This window comes from Macaca fascicularis, chromosome X, assembly GCF_037993035.2.
Source record: "Macaca fascicularis isolate 582-1 chromosome X, T2T-MFA8v1.1".
Classification (NCBI taxonomy): Eukaryota; Metazoa; Chordata; class Mammalia; order Primates; family Cercopithecidae; genus Macaca; species Macaca fascicularis.
In genome coordinates this window covers 92,918,447-92,942,424 of record NC_088395.1, presented here as the reverse complement: position 1 = coordinate 92,942,424, position 23,978 = coordinate 92,918,447, and the positions used below count along the sequence as shown (strand labels likewise).

General features: G+C 38.0%; 1 protein-coding gene and 1 pseudogene across 8 annotated transcripts in view; both read right to left on the bottom strand.

The window, feature by feature from the left end:
- The window catches only part of DACH2 (dachshund family transcription factor 2), a 691,333-nt gene that overhangs the window by 516,317 nt on the left and 151,038 nt on the right, over window positions 1-23,978 (bottom strand). The gene's annotated exons all lie outside the window — the stretch shown is intronic.
- On the bottom strand, window positions 6,618-7,566 carry LOC107128546 (gem-associated protein 8 pseudogene; annotated as a pseudogene).

Here is a 23,978-nt window from a genome sequence, read left to right as displayed (position 1 = left end):
CAGCGTTCCTCCCTCTGGAACTAAGACCTCTAGACCAGCAGAACATAATGTCGCAGGAACAGGAAGCAAAAATTTCGCTAGTAGATCACTAGCAGTGATGGTGAGTGGTGCCACTTCCACTTCCACCCCTTGATTCCTGCACCCATGAATCCTGGCTATGAGAGAAACAGTACCATATATTGGATGCTGATTCAGAGCATACACGGCCTTCTGGAGAACTTATCCCCAGCCTGGCAGAGCATTGTCACCTAGTTGGTGTTGTAATTGTGACTTCAAAAGACCATTCCACCGTTCTATCAATTCAGCTGCTTCAGGATGATCGGGAACATGGTAAGACCAGTGAATTCCATAAGCCTGAGCCCACTGCTGCACTTCTTTAGCCATAAAGTGAGTGCCTTCGTCAGAGGCAATGCTGTGTGGAATACCATGATGGTGGATAATGCATTCCGTGAGTCCACGGATGGTAGTCTTGGCAGAAGTATTGCATGCAGGAAAGGAAAACCCATATCTGGAGTAAGTGTCTATTCCTGTGAGGACAAACCTCTATCCTTTCCATGATGGAAGAGGTCCAATATAATCAACCTGCCACCAGGTAGCTAGCTGATTACCCAAAGGAATGGTGCCATATCGAGGGCTTTGTGTTGATCTCTGCTGCTGGAAAACGGAGCACTCAGCAGTGGCCACAGCAAGATCAGCCTTGGTGAGTGGAAGTTCATGTTGCTGAGCCCATGCATAACCTCCATCCCTGCCACCATGGCCTCTTTGTTCATGGGCTCATTGGGCAATGACAGAGGTGGCTGGGGAAAGAGGTTGAGTGGCGTCCAGAGAATGGGTCATCCTATCCACTTGATTATTAAACTCCTCCTCCAGTGATGTCACCCATTTGTGAGCACTCACATGGGATACTAATATCTTCACAGTTTCTGACCACTCAGAGAGTTCCACACACATACCTCTTCCCTAAATTTATTTGTCACCAATTTTCCAATCATGCTTTTCCCAAGTCCCTGACCATCCAACCAAACTATTGGCTACACCTCATGAATCAGTATATAATCGCACATCTGGTCATTTCTCCTTCCATGCAAAGTGCACAACCAGGTGCACTGCTTGAAGTTCTGCCCACTAGGAAGATTTCCCTTCACCGCTGTCCTTCAAGGATGTCCTAGAAACAGGCTGTGGTGCTGCAGCTGTCCACTTTTGGGTGGTGCCTGCATATCGTGCAGAACCATCTGAACCAGGCCCTAGTCTTCTCTTCCTTGGTCAACTGATCATAGGGAACTCCACATGAGGCCATTGGTGCAGGCTGGGGGAGAGAAGGCAGGGTGGCTGGAGTGGAGAACATGGGCATTTAAGGTACCTCCTCATGTAACTTACTTGTGCCTCCAGGACCTGCCTGAGCAAGCCCAGTCACGTATATACAACTTCCATTTGATGATGGAATGCTGCTGTGCATGACCCACTTCATGGCTAGATGGGTCAGAAAGCACCCAGTTCATGATAGACAGTACAGGTCGCATGGTGACTTGATGACCCATAATCAAATGTTCAGTTTCCACCAAAGCCCAGTACTAGATCAAGAGCTGTCTCTTAAAAGGAGAGTAGTTATCTGCAGAAGATGACAGGGTCTTGCTCCAAAATCCTAGAGGCCTTTGCTGTGGTTCCCCTGTGGGAGCTCGCCAAAGGCTCCAAACATCATCCCTATCTGACACTGAAACCTCAAGCACCATGGGATCTGCTGGGTCATATGTGCCAAGTGGCAGATGGCTTGCACAGCAGCCTGGACCTGTTGCAGAGCCTTCTTCTGTTCTGGACTCCACCCAAAACTGGCAGCCTTTGGGGGTCACTGGGTAAATGGGCTGGCATAACACACCCAAATGAGGAATGTATTGCCTCCAAAATCCAAATAAGCCTACTAGGCATTGTGCCTCTTTCTTGGTGGTAGGAGGGTCAAATACAGCAATTTATTTTCTACTTTAGAATATCTCAACAGGCCCCAAACCACTAAATCCCTAGAAATTTTAGTGAGGTAGATTGTCCCTAAATTTTAGTCAGATTTATTTCCCATTCTCTAGCATGCAAATGTCTCCAATGTGTTTACTACTTCTTGCATACTGGATCCAATCGACATAATGTCATCAATGTAATGGACCAGTGTGATATCTTGTGGAAGCAAACAGGGTCTAAGGGCTCTCCAAATAAGATAATGACAGAAAGACGGAGAGTAGATATACCCCTGAAGTAGGACAGTAAAGGTATATTGCTGTCCTTGCCTTCTGAAGGCAAATTGCTTCTAGTGGGACTTATAAACAGGAATGGAGAAAAAGGCATTTGTACAGTCAATGGTTGTGTACCAGGTATCAGGAGATGTGTTATTTTGCTCAAGCAATCAAACCACATCTGGTACAGCAGCTGCAATTGGAGTCACCACTTGGTTAAGATTACAGTAATCTACTGTCATTCTCTAAGACACATCTGTCTTCTGCACAGGCTAAATGGGAGAATTTAACAGGGATGTGGTGGGAATCACCACCTCTGTGTCTTTCAAGTCCTTGATGGTGGCACTAATCTCTGCAATCCCTTCAGGGATGTGATATTGTTTTTAATTTACAATGTTCTAGATAGAGGCAGCTCTAATGGCTTCCATTTGGCCTTTCTCACCATAATAGCCCTCACCCTACCAGTCAGGGAGCCAATGTGGGGGTTCTGCCAGCTGCTAAGTTGTCTATGCCAATTATGCATTCTGGCACTGGGTAAATGACCACAGGATGAGTCCAGTGACTCACTGGACCCACTGTAAGTCAGACCTGAGATAAAACTCCATTAATTACCTGACCTCCATAAGCCTGTACTTTAACTGAAGGACCACATTGACATTATGAGTTGCCTAGAATCAACATCAGCTCAGAGCCAGTATCCAGTAGTCCTCGAATGTCTGATCATTTCCCTTTCCCCAGTGCACAGTTACCCTGGTAAAAGGCCAGTGGTCCCCTTAGGGAACGATGGGAGAAAGATTCACAGCATAAATTGTTGATAGTGTAGTGTGGTCCTTCCTCAAGGGGACCCGGCCTCCCCTTCATTCAAGAGGTTCTGGTTCTGTAAACTGGTTCAAGTCTGGAAATTGATTAAGGGGGCAGGATTCTCTGACTTTATAATTCAATTTAGTATTTTGTCCATTCTACTTACAAGTTTTCTGTTTGTATAATTTAAGAAGGAATGCAGTAGACTTCCTATCAATTTCACTTCTAGGAATACTGTGATTAATTAGCCAATGCCAGAGCTCTATGCGATTGCTGATTTGCCTCTTTTATCCATTATGGTAGCTATGCCCACCTTGCCTTTGACAGCTGAGTGCTGCCACTTGGCCTCTACCACCTAAGGATCCAAGATCCAATTATTCCCATTGTATTTAAATCTTATAGTTGAGTAATTGTGGTTCCCACTGTTAGAGAACCTAATATGTGGAAAAGAACAACTATAGGCTCTTCAAAGATACAGGTATTGCCCTCACAAATCTATTTCACAAGACATGGGTCAAGGGTATATCTTCTGAACCCTCCCAGATGGGGTGAGTAGTTCTAAAGTGACTAATCCAATCCACGCTCCCAATCTTCCTTAGCCTTATAGATCCCTTCCTCTACATTAAACCAAGGGAGATCAGGCATTTCCAACTCACTCACAGTGGGCCATCTTTTAATCCATATTTCAGCTAACCAAGCAAGTAAACTATTAAAACCTTTTTTAACTCCCTGAGCTGCAACATTAAAGGCAGAGTCCCTACTTAGTGGGCCCAAATCAATAAATTCCGCCTGAACCAACTCTATGTTGCTTCCACCATTATCCCATGCCCTTTGTATCCATTCCCATTCCTGTTCTCCAGATTGCTGTTTATATAATTTAGAGAACTCAGACAGTTGTTTTCAAGTGTAGCACACCTCCTCAGGGGTCACACTCTCAACCTCACCTCTAGGGGCCCACCACGACTTTAGTCCAGTTATAGGTCTAGAAGCAAACAGAGGTGTTGGGGGTGGCTTCTGAGGAGAATCAACATTATCCTGCCTGGCAACTGCCTCAGTGGAGGCCATCACTGTTGCCTCAGGCAGTGCAGGGTTTATCTCCTCAGACAAAGGTGGAAAGGCTGATGGCAGCCTGGGTCAGGGAGGCGATGTTGCCACTACTGGGGATGGGAAAGCTGTTCCTTCTGTCAAAAAAGGTTCCTCAGAATTTGCAAACACAGTGTCCCCAGCTTCATCAGGGTCTTCTCACACATCCCCATTCCAAGTTGCAGGGTCCCATTCTTTTCCAATAAATGCCCTCACTTTAACAGTAGACACGTGGCAAGGAAGTCTATGCATCTTTCATTGCAGATTAGCCACTTTCATGATAAGAGCTTGTGTCTGTTTTTCTACAATGTCAGCTCTTTCTCTATAGGAGATAAGACTCTCACTCAGGGCAATCTTAGCAGATTTGAGGCTCAGTATCTGCTTCTGAAGTCAGGAGACAGAATCCTTGAGTTCATCATTTTTTTTTCATCACTTTGTCCACTGAACTTCAGGGCAACCAACCAGATTCATTATATTCCTTGGTTCTCCATATATGGCCAATGGTATTATGTATAGAGCCACTAAACTCCTTGCCTCTCATGAGCAGTAATCAGGAGTATAAAATGCATTTATTTTGCATAACTCTCCAAATAGTTCATGCCAAGGACTATCGGTGTTCTCCATACTACTAGAAGTAGAGTCTTTAGCATTTTTGGGTCTACTCATATTAAGTAGCCAACTTTAGAAAACACAAAACCAAGGAAATAAATTTATATTTCCATCATTTATATTCTGTTCCTCTAGTATCACCCCACTTCTGGTACCAAAATCTTTATTAGTCAAGGTTCTCTGGGAGGGACAGAATTAATAGGATATATATATATGAGTTTATTGAGTATTAACTTACAAAATCACAAGGTCCCACAATAGGCTGTCTGCAAGTTGAGGAGCAAGGAGAGCCAGTCCGAGTTGCAAAACTGAAGAACTTGGAGTCCAATTTTTGAGAGAAGGAAGCATCCAGCACAAGGAGACACATGTAGGCTAGGAGGCTAGGGTCATCTTGCCTTTTCATGTTTTTCTGCCTGCTTTGTATTTGCTGGAAGCTGATTAGATTTTGCCCACTTGATTAAGGCTGGATTTGCATTCCCTAGTCCACTGACTCAAATGTTAATCTCTTTTTGGCAACATCCACACAGACACACCCAGAATTATTACTCTGTATCTCTCAATCCAATCAAGTTGACACTCAGTACTAACCATCACAGACATCAACTTATTTAGGTTTCACATATGAGTAAGATGATGTGATATTTGTCCTTTGGTGCCTGGCTCATTTTACCTAACATATCGTCCTCCAGGTTTATCCATGCTGCTGCAAATAACAGGATTTCATTCCTTTTTGTAGCTAAGTAACATTCCATTGTTTATAAATACTACATTTTCTTTAGCTCTTCATCTTTTGATGGACATTTAGGTTGATTTTATATCTTGGCTAATACAAATAGTGCTGGAATAGAGACGGGAGTATAGGTATCTCTTTGACAAATTAATTTCAGCTTCTTTGGATATATATTCAGTGGTAGGATTGTTGAATTACATGTAGTTCTACTTTTCATTTTTTTGAGAAACCTCCATAGTATTTTCCATATGACTATATTAATTTACATTTCCACCAACAGTGTATAAGAGTTCCCTTTTAACTGTATCATTGTCAACATTTGTTAGTTTTTTATCTTTTTGATGACAGCCATTCTAACTGGTGTGAGATGATATCTCATTGTGGTTTTGATTTGCATTTCCCTGATGATGAGTGATGTTAAAAATTTTGTCATATACCCACTGGTTATTCATAATTTGTATATCTTCTTTTGAGAAATGTCTATTCAGGTCTTTGCGCATTTTTAAATCAGATTATTTAGGGTTTTTTCCTGCCATCGAGTTATCTGATTTTGTTACACATATTCCTGATATCAACCCCTTGTCAGATGCATTATTTATAAATATTTTCTCCCATTCTATATGTTGTCTCTTCACTCTGCTAATTATTTCCTTTGCTATGCAGAAGCATTTTAGTTTGATGAAATCCCATTTGTCTATTTTTGCTTTTGTAGTCTATAATTTGGGGTCTTATCCAAAAAATCCTTGCCCTGACGAATATCATGAAGCATTTCTCCTGTGCTTTTTCTTTTAGTAGTTCTACAGTTTCGAGACTTACATTTAGGTCTTTAATCTTTTTTTATTTGATTTTTTTTCTAGGCAAGAACTTTAATGAATTGAACTGTTATTGACAACATCAAAAACGAGTGTAATATATACAACATTATCATTTTATGTCAGGAGAAAATTTCACATGTTGTCAACAGTACACATCTGGCTGACCTCTAAGGGGCTGGCATAGTACATACATCCATGACAGGTCAACTGGGACTTTGGTGAACATGCTTGTGCCTCACTACAAATTCCCCTTTCCATGAGAAATGTACAGAAGGAGAGATATAGAGTGTGTACCCCCCAAAAAGGGCGAAGCTGGGAACTCTGTTAGAAAGCACTCTCAGAGGTCCCTGTGCCCAGTGCTCAGAACTTCAGGGTGATGACCAGCTAATACTTGGGCTGCTTTTCTGTCACAGTGCTTGTCAAAGCTCAGCTGCACTGCAGCCTCCATGGCCTGGATCTTCGTGGCACTCTCCCAAACAAATGCTTTATTCTCAGTCTGTTGCTTCTCACTGGGCTTCTTAGTCAGGGGCTCCACTGACCAGTAGATGTTGTAGTACAGGTCATGGTCAGCATTCGTGTAGTCATCCAGGTATTCTGCATCCAGCTGTTGCTGCCACCATTGGTCTTCTCTGTGCCTCTGAGTCTCTGCAAAGTACTGACAGAGGTCCTGGGTGACTTCCATATTGCTTAGGTCACATTCTACCTCCCCATCTGACTTGGTCTCCATCTCCTCCTCTTTAGACTAAGCTTGTTCTTCTCTTATGGATGCCTGGATCCTACTGTTGTCATGTGGATGCCGCCCAGACCTTCCAAAATCTGTAGAACTGAGGTAGGAGTTCTGCCAAGTCACGTGATGGTCAGAGAAGGACATAGGATACCTGGCCTGGTTATCGTAAGCTCTTCAGGGAAGAACTGCAGGAGGAAATTACCATGGAAGACTGAAATAGGATTCCACAGCCTTCCTGCAGGCATTCTGGTGGCTTTGCATCCAAGCCATGACATGATGATAATGTTGCCAATAACGTAAATACACCTGATGAGAGTGCCAAAACTCAGTAGCTCTCAATGTTGATGCCTTTACTGCCATCACTGATTACGAAAGTCCAAATGGGATCCAAAATTCATGAGACAACAGTTTGCAGCTTCCAAGCAGTGGGCAAGCAGGGGCCCATTTTTCACTGGAGAGACAGAGGAGTAGTCGGGGGAAGGCTGTTGCCAGGGCAACTCTGAGGTGATTTTTGTATAGGGTAAGAGAAAAGGGTCTAGTTCCATTCTTCCACATGTGGATATCCAGTTTTCCCAGCACCATTTATTGAAGCAACTCTTCTTTCCCCCATTGTGTGTACTTGGCACAAAAATCTGTTGGCTGTAAATGCATGGATTTATCTGGGCTCTCTACTTTGTTTCAGTAGTTTATGTGTCTGTTTTTATGTCAATGCCATGCTTGTTTTGGTTATTATAACCATAGTATATTTTGAGGTCAGGTAGTGTGATACCTCCAGCTTTGTTTTACTCAATATTGCTTTGACTATTCGGAGTCTTTTGTGGTTCAACATGAATTTTCAGATTGTGTTTTTGATTTCTGTGAAGAATGGCATTGTTAGGTATTGCACTGAATCTGTAGATCACTTTGAATAGTATGTATTATTTTAATAGATGAAATCCATGCAAGATTCACTCTATAAGTCAGGTTATAGGTACAGAAAGATATATATAGTATGCTCACATAATTATACATATGTGCTTAGATATCATTACAGGTAGACTGCTTTTGTTAAATGAATGAATGAAATATTGATGAGATTTGCAGAAGCGTAAAATCCCAAGACAGAAAGAAATATTAAAAGTCTTCTGATCTATCCCAGTTCCCAACTGATACTTGAGTCCTCTCTTCAGTACCCCACTAACTGGTCATCCATCCTCTGATTGAACATTGCCAGTTGACGGTAAATGCACCATTTGTTTAAATAAATCTATTCTGTCTTTGGACAGCTCAGACCAATATGTTCTATTTCACATTTGGACCCATATTGCTTTTTGTTTAACCTCACCCTCTATAGCCAACATAACAAATGATACACATTAAAATGGAAAGCTCTATGATCAAAGAGTGAATGCAAAAAGAATGTCTGCTTTCGAAGTTCTCATAAAACCAGATTACAGAGGCCGGGCGCGGTGGCTCAAGCCTGTAATCCCAGCACTTTGGGAGGCCGAGACGGGCGGATCACGAGGTCAGGAGATCGAGACCATCCTGGCTAACCCGGTGAAACCCCGTCTCTACTAAAAAATACAAAAAACTAGCCGGGCGAGGCGGCGGGCGCCTGTAGTCCCAGCTACTCGGGAGGCTGAGGCAGGAGAATGGCGTGAACCCGGGAGACGGAGCTCGCAGTGAGCTGAGATCCGGCCACTGCACTCCAGCCTGGGCGACAGAGTGAGACTCCGTCTCAAAAAAAAAAAAAAAAAAAAAAAAAAAAACCAGATTACAGATCCATGAACTTGTCCATTTTTGGGAGTGAGGAAACTTGGGACCAGAGATTAACCTTGTGCAAGACCATAAGGACTATTTAGTAGCAGTAAAACTAGAATTCACGTCTCCTGATTCCTGGTAAGTGTTATTTACAGTATGTTTTCCTCCAATATCCTTAGTGGCCTAAGAACATGGACTATGGGGTCACAATGTCTGGGTTTGAATCCCACCTCCACAACACAATAGATGTATAATTTGAGGCAAGCTACTTACTCGCCCTGTGCTTCAGTTTCTCATCTGCAATACGAAGATAATAATAGTACCTCTTCATACATTTTGGGAAGATTGTGTTACCATTGCCATATTCTTAATAAATGCTGAGAACACAGTAAAATTTACTCAATACATATTGGTTATTATCATTTATAGTCTTTTCAAACTTGCAAAAACACTGCCAATTCACAGACATATTACCAATGAGTTCCTAAGAATATTTAGGCTCCCCTAAAACATATTTGACTCTGGAGCATTCCTTCTCTCCTTTGGGGAAAAAATAACATAAGCTTCCTAATTATTATATATAAAATATATATGCTATATAAATATATATAAGTAATACATAATCTAAAAGCTATTGTATACTACTTTCAAACTTCTCTCAAAGAAATCAGTCCTTTTTAACAGTTTATTAAAGCTATGGTCCTAGCAGAGACTTGGGTAAACTTTCTGACTTGAGTACCAAAGAGCAAACCTTTCCTTCCCAGCACACCCAGAAGTTTCTAAGTGCACTCAGGAGAAGATATAAATAAAGAATTGCAAGCAAATATAAAAAGAACGGGCAAATCACCATTTTAAAAGCTCTTCTGTTATCCCACGGAAAAGTTTAAAAAGGAATACAACTCATTCTCTATAATTCAGGTCAATGAAAACAGTAGCCAACTCATCATTTTTTCCACAAATTCTCTTTATAAATAAATGTCAACAGTCAAGTGCCAACTCATGGCTAGATCACTAGACACATAAACCTATTATTAGCCAGCTCCTAGTTACATTAACTGGAAGATTTCAAGGCAGAAGGAAGTTAGATACTAAGGAGATCTACTTTCTATATTTATGCAAAGTTAGGAAGTCAAAGATTGCATCTGCTGCTATTTAAAATAAAATAATAAAATAAAATAAATATATATAAAACCCTGTCCTTTTCCTTTCATTTTCTTCTGAATGCATTAAGTATAAGACATTTAGGCCAAAATTTTCTTCAGACAGAAGTCAAAGCTTTCTGAGATAAAAAGGACGTTAAGTACACATTAACACTGGGTCTGGTGGTAATTGCAAATTCTCCTTATTTATTTTAAAGCTTTGTAAAATAGCAGAAGAGAAAGAGGTGGGAAGAAGATAAGTAGAATCAAAGTATGGATACACTGGATTCCCATAAGTATAGACCATGGCATTTGAAAAATTTTAGAAATCCTTCTGTGTCTGTGCCATATTCGGGACAATTAATATACTGCAAATATACTGATAAAATAAAAATTCCAACCATGTAAAAGAAAAACGCAGTTGACAACTTGTACATTATGCAATTATGACTGTCATTTTATTACTGTTATTAATTCATTAGTGTAACTGCATTTTTTCAATGTCATAATGTGATAATAAAGGATTTGTCATTACTAAGTTAACCTCCAAATATCTCTGACCTCAGGGGAGGTAGTTGCACACTTTCAGTCCAAAATGAGCTGTCAGTTACCACAATGACATTTTGATGACTACATTACCTTGTAATTAAATGTCTCAACAAACTTCTGCTTTTGACTGACAAGTAGTTAAGACTATCATTGACCACAGGGCAGTTTCTTTATATTTCAAGAATAATGTTCCTTGTATTTCAAAAATAATTTTTTATCTCTGAAGTAGAAGGGCAAGGCTTTCAAAATTAAAATGTCTTCAGTAATATATTTATGAACCTATATTTGGCACCGGTAAAAGAAAGAAAATTCTGCTACATCAGATGTATCTGTTACACAAACCATTGTCTTGCTGGAAAACTTTGATTAAGACATTTTTATGATGTTCTTTATTAGTATTATAGAAGATACAGATAATTCCATCACTTTTCTCTCCCATGCCAAATTTTTCCATGACTGATGTAAGAGAAAGCCACAAATAATGGATTTTTGTATATGCTTTATAATCTTTATTCCTCTTACAATTCTTAAGTCCAATGTGTTACTTCAGTATTTGAAGGGCAATATAGGTCACAAATAACATAAACATTGTGTTCTTTCTCCCTTTTTCCAGTTATCTTGTTAACAAGTGAACAACTAAAGGAATCCACTTCATAGTACATTGTTCAAAATATGGCCATTAACTTTTGTACTGCTTCACTTTGAAATAAAACTTTTCTTATCTGGTGCTGAATATTTATTCAATTTTAATAATTTTTAAATCAAAGGAAACTGAATGAGCACAGGAAATGGCAAAATAGAATTTCCATGTGCCATACCCTAACTAATATTACTGTAAATTGTACAATCAAGTACTCAAGTATAAAGCCACTGAGCATTTAAATGAAGAGGACCTGCCTGAATTTTATTTTGGTTATTTTTATTATGCTAAACATTTTTGAAATTAAGAACTGGTATACTAATAAAATAAACTTTTTAAAAACTAGGCTCTCTCATGTTTAAAATGAAAGTAATACAAAATGAGAAAATCCATTAGTACAGTGAAATACCATTAAGAACCAACATTATCAGTATGAAATTAAATATACACATTTTTCTTAAGCACTATTATGCAATTTTCTTTCTCAAAGAAGTAAAGTTCAGTTCCTTCAGGGTTCTTCATTAAGTGTTCTATTTGGGATGCCTATATAATTAATGGTTAACGGGTACACACATAGAGTTAGAATAAGTCCTAATGTTCTATACCAGGGTAGGGTGTGACTATAGTTAACAACAATGTATTGTATATTTCAAAACAGCTAAAACAGAGGACTTGAAATGTTCCCAACACATAGAAATGCTAAATACTCAACATGTTGGATACCCCTCTGGCTAAACATTACACATTCTATGCATGTAACAAAAGTTAGCATGTATCCCATAAATATGTACAAATATCATGTACCAATAAAAAAATTAAAAATATACAATGATAATCTCTAAAATAAGTTTTATGTTATTACTGTCAGCCAACTGAATTTTATGGAAACATACACACCCTTCTCAAAAAGTTGACAGATGGAGGAGGCCAAAGGGGGAGAAATGCCACAAATGTCCCTGATTTTAAGCCGAGCTCTATGTGGATGCATACTATTTGAAATTTTTTGCTTCTTCATTTGAATAAACACTGACATTTTTTTCAAGTTATGAAATAAACCTGACTTCTCAGAATACAAAACAAATTTTGGGTGGTAGTCACTCTTTTCTCCGTTGTAGGTAAAACAAACCCAGCCTAAAGCAACCATCACAGCTCCCCATTGTCCTGAATATTCCTTAAGTAATCATATCTCAACACATGTATCTTTATGAGATGCAAAAAGAAATTCGATAGCTAACTTAGATCCAGCAAAGAAGTACTGAGCATCTACTTTGTGCTGAGCACTGTCAGAATCACTGCTAAGCTCAACATGATCTTTTATGCACATATCACTGGATAAAAGGAAGCTGAAGTAGAATGAAAACCCCCTTATTGGGGGCATGGAAAAGTAGAGACAACTGCATCACAGTGTAACATAAGACTCATAACAAAATTGTCTGTTATTTGTCATAAAAGGTTGATCCACAGTAACTTAATTATAAAAGGCAACCAACATTATGTATTCTCCTTCAAAAAAGATACTGCAGTATAATATAAGATATACAGTAACATTTGTGTAGCTTACAAAAGTTAAGGTTGAAGAGACTAAAATATTTGTGTACAAATGAGAAATTGTTTTAAAAGAAAGATGCTGACAGAGTAAAAATGAACTTTCTAAACTGAACATATCCCAGAATCTAAAGACACAAATTAAGAAACAATGCAAGTTGACTATGGACTGAACAAAGGGAATACTTTGATTATATTTCCCCTTAGCCAATGAACAGGGTGGGGTGTCCTTATCTTTCAACAGCAAAGTTTCACAGTCACAACAAATTTTAAACTTAACTGTGGTTTTCTTCAAACTATTATGAAAATTATGGAAATCTAGCAATATACCAAAGGTGCAGAAAGACAAAAAGAAATATGAATAAGCCAAGCAACTCACAGCTAAAATAATTTTTGCCATCATTTTACAAGTTGGACCTGAACTCTGAAACAATTTTTTGTAAAAATAATTTAGACACCTGGAATGATTGATCTAATTAGGTACTTTTCAAAAGTATAAAGATCACCTCTACAATGACATTTTTAACAGAGTATTAAAAAATTGTGGATGAAAAGGACTTAGTTTGGGGTTCTATTGAAATAGTACTACTCCTCGTGGCTATATTGTCTTTAAACTAAAAACCTAAGTAAGCCCCATAAAATGCACTTTACCCAGTTTATTCTATTATAAAACTTCACAAAGACATCAAAAAAACCACTTAGTCATCTATCTAAGAGGCCACAGTGAGATATCATCAGAGCAAACAAGAGAATTAAGAGTGTTTCTTGTCAGCCTCTATTAACTACAATATTCATATTAGTCAGTTGTACAGAAAAATAGAGTTAAAAGAGGAAACAAATAAAATATAACATGTTTTCTTAAATCGGAAATCAGCCTCCCACAAAAATTCTAAGAAGGAAACAAACTGGAGGTAGACCAAGGGGGTCAAAACACTACTGGGAATTATGGAAATATAACATTTTGGATAACACCCATTGTACCAGCCATCTCCATTTAATGATGCTGCAACACACTACCACATTCAAACATTTCTAGGGCTCTAAAGCAAAACCAATACAAACAATGTGCTCAGGAACTATATTATATCCACCTATTATAAATGAATACCTACAACATGGAAACCAATTCATTTATACAAATGTCACTTCAGTAGAAGGCAGAAGGCAAGGCGTTTCACTGCTGCCCAGGCCTGAGTCACCTGTGGAACTATCTTGTCAAGTTGTATATCTCATTCTTAGAGTAACTATACATCCCAATTTCTCTGAAACTGCTTCCTTGTTTATGCCTGTTGTTGTGATGTAATTACTAATAGTGGTCACTTTCACTGTCAAAAGTGTTCCAGTTTGGAAAATAAAGTATATGATTTTCCTATTAATATCCCATTGACTATATATAAATGTCTATAATTATCTACTAGAGGAAATATTTTTACTTTCTCCTTTATATAGAGATTGTACTTCTGATAACAATATGAATAGAGCATGAAACATGTTCTAAGCAAACATAATATGGTACGACCATTGAGTGTTATCAGTCACAATTCAGCTACCACCAATTTAACACACTTAGCTACTGATTCACCTGTAGTAGAGTAATTTAACAGCCTTATACAATCTGACTGCTTTCCAATAAATTATCTTTTTGTCATTACTCTTGTCAGGAAGAGATTTTCATTTAGAAGGCTTCTAAAATGGTCTACATAAAATCATATAATTACAGGACCACCTACTCCTATTACAGCTAACCTCCTATGATGGGGGTGCTATATGCTTCGGTGTTCAGACAGCTGCTCACAGACCACTGCAACTGACAAATTAATTTTTTTACAGCAGAAAACAGAAAAGTACTCGCTATCACTGTGTAGTGATGACGGTTGTATCAGATTAGAGTGAGAGCCAGATGTGACGCATGGACTGAGAATTTGGTCTTGTTTGTCCCTTTGCCTTTGGAAAGAATATCCAAAAGTATGCCCTAAGAAGGTCGAAGCTATTTTTTCTCCAACCCCACAACATTCTGAAAATCGAGCTACTTACCCTATTATACAGTAGCCAGACCAATGGTTTCTATGTGTACAATTGTAATGTTTTTCATTGCCTTCAGTGCTCTAATAACTATATATATATATAAAAAAAATTCTATTTCTTTATAGGACTGTATATGTTTCTATACATGACTCTGAAGGCAGAAAAAGTATGTTTGCATATATGTGCATGCATGTGTATGTTATGACATGTGTGTCTAAATATGTGCTACATCCCTATTTCCTAGTTCACTATCTACCAACAAGATACTACCAGTCATATCTATTATTTTATCTTTTGTGCACAATCTATACATGCCCCCCACAACCTGGATTCTCACAAATGATCTACCATAATAAAATGAATAAGCCTAGTAAAATGTTGTAAAGTCTCCAGCATGTATGTAATACATTTTACCAAATATTTTTGTGAATGATTTTTAATCAAAGTGATATGTATTTATACATCTCAAAATACATTTGAAATCAAAAGGATTCTATTGGTACTCATTTTAGAGACAAACCAAAAGAAAGCACAATAACAAAGAGGGTCTAATAATGAAAAAATAAGATTATCCTCTGATATAAATTTGTAAAACACACTGCCACTAATTCTTGCATTTATAAGCAAACTTGAACATGGGATCTCTAATAATAAAGATTAAAGTTGACTTATATAATTGATGTGATATATTTGTCACAAATTATATCAAATATGTCATGAACCAACTTAAGATATTTCATATATAATTTTCACAAATAATTTTTGGTAAAAAAGTTAAATTATTATTGTCTCCAAAATTTTAATCAGGTCTTCAAGGCAAGATGGCAGAATAGGTTTCACCAATCGTCTTCCCCACCAAAGGATATCAACTTAACAACTATCTACACACACACACACACACACACACACACACACACACATACACCCCTTCGTAAGAACCAAAAATCAGGTGAGCACTCATAGTACCTAATTGTAACTTCAAAATCACTAAAAGAGGCACTGAAGAAGTACAAAAAAAAAGAAAAGTCTTGTTCTCTGATGCTACCCCTCCCAAATCCCCCTGGCTCCTCTGTCTTTTGAAGTTTCTTGTGGAGACCATTTCTGTGTCTGAGGAGATGGAAATCACAGCAATTGGGAGGCATTGAACTCAGTGTTGCCCTCTTATAACAAAAAGCAAAACCCGACCAAACTCAGCTGATGCCCGACCAACAAGAGAGCATTTAAACCAGCCCTAGCCAGAGGGGAATTGACAATCCTAGTGATCCAAACTTGAGTTCCCACAAGCCTCACCACCATGGGCTAAAGTGTTTTGGGGCTGCAAATAAACTTGAAAAACAGTCAACACCAAGAGGACTGCAACTCCTAAGCAAGCCTAAGTGTTAAACTAGGGCCAGAGAGAGTGAACTGGTTGTGTATGAAACCTATTTAGACACCAAACGAGGCAGCTAAGGGAATGCTTACATCAACCTCCCCCAACCCCAGGATGCACAGCTCACGGTTCCAAAAGAGACCCCCTCCTTCCGCTTAAGGAGAGGAGAGATAAGAGTGCAGAGGACTTGGTCTTGCATCTTGAATACCAGCTCAGCCACAGCAGAAGAGGGCACTGGTCAGTCATTAGGCACCTTTTCCAGGACGTTCCTCCTGAGCAACATTTCTGGACACATCCTGGGCCATAAGGGAACCTTCTGCCTTGAAGGGAATGACCAAGACCTGGAAGAAGTCATCACCTGCTAACTGAAGAGCCCTTATCCCCTGAATAACCAGCAGTGATACCCAGATACTACATCAAGGGCTGTGAGACACTGAGACTTGCTGGCTTCAGGTGAGACTCAACACACTCCCAGCTATGGAGGCTACAGGGCAAGACTCCTTCCATAAGAGAAAAGTACAGAGAAAAGTAAATGGGACTTTGTCTTGCTACCTTAGGTACCAGCTCTGCCACAGGATAATAGAGCACCAATCCAGCCTTTGAGGGGACTTATTCCAGGACTTGGCTCTATTACAGCATTTCTGTACCTGCCTTGGGCAAGAGGGGAGCCCACTGCCCTGAAGTCAGGCAGTATTCAACACAAGCTGAGTGAACAGCCCTGGGTCTTAAGGGAACATCAGTGGTAGTCTGGCAGTACTCCCTGTGGGTCTATGGTACTGGTAGCCACTGGGTGAGGCTCCTCTGCATTTAAGAAAGGGAGGGAAGAGTGAAAAGGACTCTGTCTTGTGGTTTGAGTGCCAGGGCAGTCACAGTACAATAGAATACACAATTACACTTCTAAGGTATGTGACTCTAGGGCCTGGCTCCCAGACAGCACCTCTGGATATGCCAGCGGTCTGGGGGAGCTCACCACTCTGAAGGGAAGGTCACAGGTCTGGAGGCTTTTCTACCTGCTGATTGTAGAGCCCCAGGTCCTTAAGCGAACATAGGTGGTAGGTAACCAGGGAAGGGTTACATCAGGCCTTGGGTGAGACTCAGTGCTGTGGTGGCATCAGATCTGACCCAGTGCAGTCATAGAAGTGGTGGCCATAGCAGTGCTTGTGTCACTCCACCTCTAGCTTTAGGTGACTCAGAACAGAGAGAAAGACTCCTTTTCTTGGGAAATAGTAAGGGAGAAGAACAAAAATCTCTGTCCTAAAAATCTGGAGAATTCTCTGCAATCTTGTCCAAGACCATCAAGGTGGTACCTCTAGGAGTCTGCAAGAGTCACAGAGCTAACTGGGCTTAGGGTGCTCCCTAAGAGACATACAGCTTAGATTGTATCACCCAAATCCTTTCAAATATCTGGAAAGCCGTCACAGGAAGGATAGGTACAGACAAACACAGACTGAGATGAATACAAAAAAATACCTAACACTTCAATTCCCAGACACTGAGGAATATATACAAGCATCAAGACCCTCTAGAAAACATGACCTCACCAAATGAACTAAATAAAACACCAGGCACAAAAACTGGAGAAACAGAGATATGTGACCTTTTAGATAGAGAATTCAAAATAGTTGTTTTGAGAAAACTCAAAGAAATTCAACATAACACAGGAAGGAATTCAGAATTCTATCAGATAAATTTAATTAAAATGTAGAAATAATCAAAAATAATTAAGCAGAAATTCTGGAGCTAAAAAATGTAATTGGCATACTGAAGAATGCATTAGAGTCTTAAAAGTAGAATCAGTCATGTAGAAGAATAAATTCATGAGCTTGAAAACAGGCTATTTAAAAATACACAGTCAGAGGAGATAAAAGAAAAAGACAAAAACGATGAAGCACACACACAAGATCTAGAATATAGACTCAAAAAGGCAAATCTAAGTTTTGGGCCTTAAAGAGCAGGCAGAGAAAGATGTAGTGGTAGAAAGCTTATTCAAAGGGATAATAACAGAGAACTTCCCAAACCTGGAGAAAGATATCAATAGCAACATACAGGAAGGTTATAGAATACCAAGTAGATTTAACCCAAAGAAGACTAACTCAAAGCATTTCATAATCAAACTCCCAAAGGCCTAAGATAAATAAAAGATAGTAAAAGCAGCAAGAGAAAAGACACAAATAACATACAATGGATCTCCATTACATCTGGAAGCAGACTTTTCAATGGAAACCTCACAGGCCAGTAAATAGTGGCATGATATATTTAAAATGCTGAAGGAAAAAAATATATTTACCCTAGAATAGCATATCTGGGAAAAACATCCTTGAAACATGAAGGAGAAATAAAGACTTTCCCAGACAAACCAAAGCTGAGACATATTATCAATACCAGACCTAGACCTATTCTAAGTGACATGCTAAATGAAGTGCTTCAATGAGAAACAAAAGAACATTAATGAGCAATAAGAAATTATCTGATGGTACAAACCTCACTGGTAATATTAATAGTAATTATACAGAAAAAACAGAATATTACAACACAGTAACTGTGGTGTGTAAATACTCTTACTTTATATAGAAACTCTAAACAATGAATGAATAAAAAATAGTAACTACAACTACATTTTCAGACATAGTAAAATGAGATTTAAATAGAAACAACTAAAAGTTTAAAAGTTGGAGAATGAAGCTAAGGCATAAAGTTATTGTTATGCTTCCTTTTGGCTTGTTTGTTTGTTTGCGAGTTTATGCAAACAGTGTAAGTTGTCATGAGATTAAAACAATAGTTTATAAATAAAATTTGCAATCCCTATGTTAACCTTTAAGCAAAAAAAAATACAAGGGGTCCAAAAGATATATATAATGCAAGAAACTAAACAGTATTACCAGAGAAAACCACCTTCTCTAAAAGGAACACAGGAAGGGAAAAAAAAAGAAGGAGGAGAATACCATAAACTACCAAAGCTCAAACAATGAAATGGCAGGAGTAAGTCCTTACTTACCAGTAATAACAATGAATGTAAATAGACTAAACTCTCCAATCAAAACAGACTGGCTGAATGGATGGAAGAACAAGAATCATTGATTTGTTGCCTACAAGAAACACACTTCACCTATAAAGACATATATAGACTGAAAATAAAGGAAAGGAATAAGATATGCCATGCCAAGGCAAACAAAAAAGAGCATGAGTAGCTATACTTATTTCAGAAAAACTAGATTTCAAGAAAAAAAACTATGAGAGACAAAGAATACCATTATATAACGACGGAGTCAATTCAGCAAGAAAATACAACAATTTAAATATATATACACCCAACACTGGAGCACCCCAAAATATAAAGAAAATATTATTAAAGCTAAAGAGAGGATAGGCCCCAATACAATAATAACTGGAGACTTCAATACCCCACTTTCAGCACTGGACAGATCTTTCAGATAGAATATCAACAAAGAAGTATTGAATGGACTTAATCTGTATTTATAGGCCAAATTAACATAATAGATATTTACAGAACATTTCATCCTACTGCTGTAGAATGCACATTGCTCTACTCAGTACATGGATCATTGTAAAAAAGACCACATCTTAGGTCATAAAACAAGTCTTAAAACATTCACAAAAATTGAAATAATACCATGAATCTTTTCTAAACACAGTGAAATAAAATGAGAAAACAATAACAAGAGAAATTTTGGAAACTACATAAATACACAAATTAAACTGTATGATTCTGAATCACCGGTGGGTCAATCAATTAATTAAGATGGAAAAATTTTCTTAAAACAAATGATAATAAAAACACAACATACAAAAATTTATGGGATACAGTAATAGCAGTACTAAGAGAAAAGTTTATAGCTATGAATGTGTACATCAAAAAGAAGTAAAACTTCAAATAAGCAATCTGATGAGATATCTTAAACAACTGGAAAAGCAAGAGCAAACCAAACCCCAAATCACTAGAAAAAAGAAATAAACATGAGAACAAAATCAATGAAATTGAAACAAAAATCATGCAAAAAATCAATGAAACAAAAGGCTGATATTTTTTAAAGTTAAGTAAAATTGACAAACCATAAGCCAGACAAGCTGATCAAAGAAGAGAGAAGATTCAAATAAATAAAAAAGATTAAATAAATAAGAGAGAAAATCCAAACAAATACAAATAAGTTAATAAATATAAAAGGAGACATTACAACTAATACTGAGAAATTCAAAGGATCATTAGTGGCTACTGTCGTCAACTACATGCCAATAAATTGGAAAATCTAGAAGAAACAGACAACTTCCTAGACACAAATAACCCACCAAGATTGAACCATGAAGAAGTACAAAACCTGAGCAGACCAATAACAAGTAATGAGATTGAAGCTGAAATGAGATCAAAGTAACAAGATCGAAGAAATTAGATCAAAGTAATGAGATCGAAGCTGAAGAGTCTCCCATAAAGAAAAGCCTGCAACCCAACAATTTCCTATTGAATTCTACAAAAATTTAAAGAAGAACTAATACCAATCCTACTCAAACAGTTCTGAAAAACAGGGGAGGAAGACTGCTTCCAAACACATTCTATGAAATCAGTACTACTCTGATTCCAAAACCCAACAAAGACACATTTAAAAAAAAAGAAAGAAAAAAAAGAAAACTACAGGCCAGTATCTCTGATGAATATTGCTGTGAAAATTCTCAACAAAATACTAGCAAACAAAATTCAACAATAAATGTAAAAGATCATTTATCATGACCAAGTGGATTTGTCCTTGGGATACAAGGATGGCTCAACATAAACAAATCAATTATTGTGATAAGTCATATCAACAGAATGAAGAACAATAACCATATGATCATTTCAATTGATGCTGAAAAGGCATTTGATAAAATTCAACACCCCTTCATGATAAACACCCTAAAAAAACTGGGGATAGAAAGAATAATATAAGCCATATATGACAGACTAAAAGCTAGTATCATACTGACTGGGGAAAAACTGAAAGCCTTTCCTTTAAGATCTGGAACATGATAAGAAAGCTCACTTTCATCACTGTTATTTAACATAGTACTGGACATTTTAGCTAGAGCAATCAGACAAGAGAAAGATATAAAAGGCATCCAAACTAGAAAGAAAAAAGTCAAATTATCCTTGTTTGCAGAGGGTGTAATATTATATTTGGAAAAACCTAAAGAATACACCAAAAAAATTTTAAAACTGATAAATTCAGTAAAGTTGCAGGATACAAAATGCACAAAGTCAGCAGGGTATACACACACACACACACACACACATATATATATGTGTATATATATATATATATACTTTAAGTTCTGGGATACATGTGCAGAACATGCAGGTTTGTTACATAGGTATACGCCTGCCATGGTGGTTTGCTCCATCCATCAACCCGTCATCTATATTAGGTATTTCTCCTAATGTTATCCCTCCCCTAGTCCCCCACTGCCTGACAGGCCCCATTGTGTGATGTTCCCCTCCCTGTGTCCATGTGTTCTCATTGTTCAAATCCCATTTATGAGTGAGAACATGCAGTGTTTGGTTTTCTGTTCCTGTGTTAGCTTGCTGAGAATGATAGTTTCCAGCTTCATCCATCTCCCTGCAAAGGACATGAACTCATCCTTTTTACAGCTGCATAGTATTCAGTAGTGTATATGTGCCACATTTTCTGTATCCATTCTATCATAGATGGGCATTTGGGTTGGTTCCAAGTCTTTGCTATTGTGAACAGTGCTGCAATAAACATACATGTGCATGTGTCTTTATGTGGAATGATTTATAATCCTTTGGGTATATAACCAGTAATGGGATTGCTGGGTCAAATGGTATTTCTAGTTCTAGATCCTTGAGGAATTGCCACACTGTCTTCCATAATGGTTGAATTAATTTAAACTCCAACCAAAATTGTAAAAGTGTTCCTATTTCTCCACATCCTCTCCAGCATCAGCAGTTTCCTGACTTTTTAATGATCGCTATTCTAAATGGCGTGAGATGGTAGTTCATTGTGATTTTGATTTGCATTTCTCTAATGACCAGCGATGAAGAGCTTTTGTTCATATGTTTGCTACATAAACGCCTTCTTTTGAGAAATGTCTGTTCATATCATTTGCCCATGTTTTCATGCGGTTGTTTGTTTCTTGTAAATTTGTTTAAGTTTTTTGTAGATTCTGGGTATTAGCCCTTTGTCAGATGAATAGATTGAAAAAATTTTCTCCCATTCTGTAGGTTGCCTGTTCACTCTGATGATAGTTTCTTTTTCTGCGCAGAAGCTCCTTAGTTTAATTAGATCCCATTTGTTAATTTTGGCTTTTGTTGCCATTGCTTTTGGTGTTTTAGTCAAGAAGTCTTTGCTCATAACTATGTCCTGAATGGTATAGCCTAGGTTTTCTTCTAAAGTTTTTATGGTTTTAGGTCTTTAATCCATTTTAAGTTAATTTTTGTATAAGGTGTAAGGAAGGCGACCACTTTCCTTTTTCTGCATATGGCTAGCCAGTTTTCCCAACACCATTTATCAAATAGAGAATCCTTTCCTCATTGCTTGTTTTTGTCAGGTTTGTCAAACACAAGATGGTTGTAGATGTGTGGTATTAATTCTGAGGCCTGTGTTCTGTTCTGTTGGTCTACATATCTGTTTTGGTAGCAATACCATGCTGTTTTGGTTACTGTAGCCTTGTAGTATAGTTTGAAGTCAGGTAGTGTGATGCCTCCAGCTTTGTTCTTTTTGCTTAGTACTGTCTTGGTTATATGGGCTCTTTTTTTTTCCATACAAAATTTAAAGTAATTTTTTCTAATTCTATGAAGAAAGTCAGTGGTAGCTTGATGGGGATAGCATTGAATCTATAAATTACTTTGGCCAGGAAGGCTATTTTCAAGATATTCATTCTTCCTATCCCTGAGCATGGAATGTGTTTCCATTTGTTTGTGTCGTCTCTTATTTCCTTGAGAAGTGGTTTGTAGTTCTCTTTGAAAAAGTCCTTCACATCCCTTGTGAATTTTATTCCTAGGAATTTTATGCTCTTTGTAGCAACTCTGAATGGGAGTTCACTCATGATTTAGTTCTCTGTCTCTCTATTATTGGTGTATAGGAATGCTTGTGATTTTTGCACATTGATTTTGTATCCTGAGACTTTGCTGAAGTTGCTTATCAGCCTAAAGAGACTTGGGGCTGAGACGATGGGGTTTTCTAAATATACAATCATGCCATCTGCGAACAGAGACAATTTGACTTCCTCTCTTCCTATTTGAATACCCTTTATTTCCTTCTCTTGCCTGACTGCCCTGGCTGAAACTTCCAATATCATGTTGAATAGGAGTGGTGAAAGAGGGTATCCTTGTCTTGTGCAGATTTTCAAAGGGAAGGCTTCCAGCTGTTGACCATTCAGTATGATACTGGCTATAGGTTTGTCATAAATAGCTCTTATTATTTTGAGATATGTTTCATCAATACCTAGTTGATTGAGAGTGTTTAGCATGATGGGGTGTTGAATTTTATCAAAGGCCTTTTCTGCATCTATTGAGATAATCATGTGGTTTTTTTGTCACTGGTTCTGTTTACGTGATGGATTACATTTATTAATTTGTGTATGTTTAACCAGCCTTGCATCCCAAGGGTGAAGCCAACTTGATCGTGGTGGATAAGCTTTTTGATGTGCTGCTGGATTCGATTTGCCAGTATTTTATTGAGAATTTTCACACTGATGTTCATCAGGGATATTGACCTGAAATTTTTGTGTGTGTGTGTGTGTGTGTGTGTGTGTGTGTGTGTGGTCAATTTTAGAATAAGTGTGATGTGTTGCTGAGAAGAAAATATGTTCTGTTGATTTGGGGTGGAGAGCTCTGTAGATGTCTATTAGGTCTGCTTGGTCCAGAGCTGAGTTCAAGTCCTGAATATCCTTGCCAATTTTCTGTCTCATCGATCTGTCTAATATTGACAGTAGGGTTTTACAGTATTCCACTATTATTGTGTGGGAGTATAAATCTCTT